The following is a 4072-nucleotide window of genomic DNA, read 5'->3' as shown; positions in this document are numbered from 1 at the left end:
CTTGTTACTCTATAAAAACTGTTTGGTGCTTAGCTCAGGTAGACCATCTTGGACATTCATAGAAAGCAGACTGCTTAGGACCACCAGGAGCAAGTGATGACTTCAGACATATACGATGTACAACACTGAGCCTTCACCAAGACACAGTGCAGATCTCTCCTCCCAGCCAGCGATCATTGCCTCTGTAACTTTCTTTTGTTATAGAAAGCCACAAATTAAATCATGTCCCTCAATAAATATATTAAACGTTCGTGAATTACTTCATTTACATTACACGCAGCCAACTAGAGCACACGACGATGATCTTCAACAATACAACACACACGAACAGGCAACCACCACGACATTAGTGACCGAGTAACATTGTCAAGACAAAAACAAAGGCTGGAGCACCTTTGGTCGGAGGACCTTTGGTCGGAGCACCTTTGGTCAATCAGAGCGTTGATGTAAGAACAGCAACATCTTTATCTTCATCAACGTCAACAACAACATCAACAGCAGCAGAAGCAGCAGCAGTAGCAGCAGCAGTAGCAGCAGCAGCAGCAGCAGCAGAAGAAGAAGAAGAAGAAGAAGAAGAAGAAAAAGAAGAAAAAGAAGAAGAAGAAGAAGAAGAAGAAGAAGTAGAGGAAAAGCTCTTTAAAGGAAAGAATGGGATGGGAAAGTGCTTGACAATGTTAACGAATTAAAGATCGATCAGAAATTTTACGGAATCAAACAGGAAAAAAGCCGTAAAATAAAACGGAAAATTATACTTACCTTTTCCCATTTTCAGTTCAATAAGTAGAAAGAAAAAAGCAAATTAAGAAATAGTTTCAACTTGATGGTTGTTGTTTGGTTGAACGAGAGAAAATAGAGATAAAATGAAAAGTTAGGAAAGATATTAAATGTAAGTGTTATAAGCCTCTTTTGTGGTTGAGCAACCTCCGCAAATAGAAATAAACTAAACAATGAGGAGAGAAATAATTAAGGAGAGAAATCGTAATACAACAAAATTTCGCACCGGATACTCTCTCTCTCTCTCTCTCTCTTGCTGTTTCTCTCTATCTATCTGTCTCGCTCTCCCCCTCTCTCTTGTTTTTCTTGCTACCCACTCCCTTCCGATCATTTTCTCACGAGTTTCCTTGTTTTACTTCCTGACATTCCTTTCTATTTACAGTTCATAGGAAATGAGCAAATGACTATATACGGAACCAGATGATAAACAATCACTCACTTAACATCCAGAGAGTGCTGTTGATAAAATGCGATGTTGTTTCATTAAATCAAATATATATTCACATGCTATTATAAACGATGCGGGTCAATAAAAGTATGAAAACTACATAGAAACATCCGTCCGTCCATCCATTCCTTCCTTCGAGCATCTCTTCCATAGGGTCCTGTCAGAAACAACCATAATTAAACTTTCCTGCTAGATTCTCAAACGTGTCCAACTGAGGCTATGAACATTATCCAACTATTTCATTCTTGGTCTACACTTGCCTCCTGCCGGTTGAATCGGTTGAAAAGTCCATCTTACGATTCATTTCTTGACATTTTAATCACATGTCCGTAGTACCAGAGCTATGACTTCTCAATGTAAAGTAGTGATTCGACCTTGAGGAACTCCCTGATCTCCGAGTTATGCACCGTATCGAATAACGTTACTCCAGAGATCCTTTGGTAGAGTTCCATGTCGTCTGCTTGTGTTCGCGATCGTATTTTTTCGGCCATTGTCTAACATTCATAACATAAGTGAGGATAGACACAAAAAACCGAACTGAAGATAGCAAGTTTAGCTTTTTTTCCAAAATTCCCTTTTCTGAGGATTGAATGTCGGAGCTGGTGCATTACTGCGCCAGTATCTGTGTATGTGTGTATATGCATGTGAGTGTGTGTGTGTGATTGCATTTGCGATAATGTACATGATAATTGTATTAGAAAGTAAAAAAGAATTAATTTCCTTACAGTAAGTATTCAATATATTAGTATTGATCGCAGGGGGCTGGATAGTGGAATGAACATATTTCTTATTATTAATGGTTTCTTACAGTTTTGTTGACTTTAACCTTAACATGCTTACTGAAGAGTAATCAGCAAGCTTTGGTCTTGAGGTTGCTTGCATTTGGTCAGGCTTCATTGCCTGACTAAATGTCAAACTTATCTAGGATGTATTTCTTTTAATGGTGGCATTTAGCATATAACTCTGACTTCCTGTTCAAGGTGTCTGTTGTTATGTTGAAGATGAATTACTTCTGTTTATTGCAGAACCACTGAAATGTGCATTAAAGTGTTTCATATTTGTCCAGACAACGCCTATACAAAACAGTTGATTGGTAAATTAACAGGTGTCATGAAAAGAATCCTGTTGAAAGCTCACTTTTGCAAGAACTTCCATGCAACATCACTAAAACTCGCAATTGCCCTCTCTGATAAAGGATTCAAAAACTTTGAAGCTGAAACCTTGAAGATGACTAGTGTGATTAAATAAATACAGTCATAATTTGAAACTTCATTTGAAATGAGACATCATGAGCAAGAACTCTTTACACCTTTTCATACGAAATATCTGTTAAATAAACTAAGTTTAGAAACTTACTCTAAGCTGGTATTGGGAACACAATTAGACGTATTAGCATCTTATGATCTCCTATGATCTCAGAGAGCAGTTGCAAATCATTGGGGAATAGTAGCGGTAGAAAAATGAAAATGAATCATCTTTGTTAATGAAATCAAAATCCCTAAAAACTGTAAATGAAATGTAATCAGGTTCAGATCTACAGAACCTTTATATGAAATCTAATGTTGCAAAAAATTTATTAAACTGATGATGATCATAATTATGATGACGAAGATGGGATGTGATTTGAGAGGAATCTGACCTGCTCCTTCTAAAAGGTCAGAAAACAACATTGAAGTTTCCTATTTGGTTCATGTGTTGTTTCTTAAATTCTAAAACGATTATACTCTTTGTGAGAAATAAATACTTTCTGGAGACAAAGAAAGAGTTTGATAAAAATGAACCAAAGATTGATAAAAAGAAAATATTTATTTATATTTCAATATACATTAGAATATAATATTCGCTGATAAGTACTTCTGACAAGTTTATATAATATATACTTATAAGATTTATAGTTGGAAAACAAATGATTACAAGAACATGATTTTACAACAATTATTTCAGTGAAATATATTATGGTGGTGATATGTTTATTGTTAGCTTCATTTCTGCCATATTAATTAAGCGTTTGGATAAAAAAAAAACAACCCAGAAATTTCCAGTTATGTGTGTGTATAGGCGCAAGCGTGTCTGTGTGGTAGGAAAACTGCTTCTCACCCACGTGGGTCCGGGTTCAGTCCTACTGCGTGACACTTTGTGTGTGTGTGTGTGTGTGTGTGTGTGTGTGTGTGTGTGTGTGTGTGATAGGTCAACAGAAATATTTTAACCCTTTTGCTACAAGTCTGTCTGAGACAGCTCATGATTCTGTAACCCCAAACTGTCCCTTTTTATATAAGAACCTTTTGTAAAGTCATGTTCTAAACACCAACAGAGTCAGTTAATTATTTTACTAATCCTTCTAAATTTTTTATCTTTTTCATAATTAAGTGAAATAATTTTTTCCATTAGAAATATTGTCATGAAAGGGCTTAGATTCTTTTAGAGATGACAACATTTGACACACTGGATGTATTTCGAGGTAAGGGAAAGTAAAAATTGATTTCTAAGCATACGACATTCTTCCTTTTTCAGGAAACATTTCATGTAAATGGTATGTTAACGCAAGTTGTACTGACAACATCATTGTGGACAGGTTTTTGTTGTTTCGTGTGTTACTTTTGGAGAAGTAAGTCATATGAAAGGTCATGTCGTTCTGTAAGTCTATTACACACACTGCTGTTAACCTCTCTTTCATACTACTGCACTTTTATTCAAGGTCCATGACCTGGTTCAGTCCCACTGCGAAGCACCTTGGGGCGACTGTCTTTTACTGTAACTTCGGGTCGATCAAAGCCTTGTGAGTGGATTTGTTAGATGGAAGCTGAAAGAAGCCTGTCGTATATATATATATATATATATATATATATATAT

The 4072-nt window shown here is 36.0% G+C and overlaps 1 protein-coding gene across 3 annotated transcripts in view; it reads right to left on the bottom strand.

The window, feature by feature from the left end:
• LOC106874494 (uncharacterized) overlaps window positions 1-4072 on the bottom strand; it is a 44452-nt gene that overhangs the window by 19112 nt on the left and 21268 nt on the right. Inside the window, exon 1 of one of the 3 annotated variants that reach the window (XM_014933649.2) lies at window positions 757-1040. The exons of the other annotated variants lie outside the window; for them this stretch is intronic. The gene's annotated coding sequence lies outside the window, so the exon portion shown is untranslated. Of the gene's footprint in view, window positions 1-756; window positions 1041-4072 lie in introns of those variants that run through there. 3 annotated transcript variants of the gene reach the window in all.

The sequence above is a fragment of the Octopus bimaculoides genome, chromosome 5 (assembly GCF_001194135.2).
Source record: "Octopus bimaculoides isolate UCB-OBI-ISO-001 chromosome 5, ASM119413v2, whole genome shotgun sequence".
Lineage (NCBI taxonomy): Eukaryota > Metazoa > Mollusca > Cephalopoda > Octopoda > Octopodidae > Octopus > Octopus bimaculoides.
The sequence above is the reverse complement of the archived record's forward strand: the minus strand, read 5'-3'. Positions and strand labels throughout refer to the sequence as shown.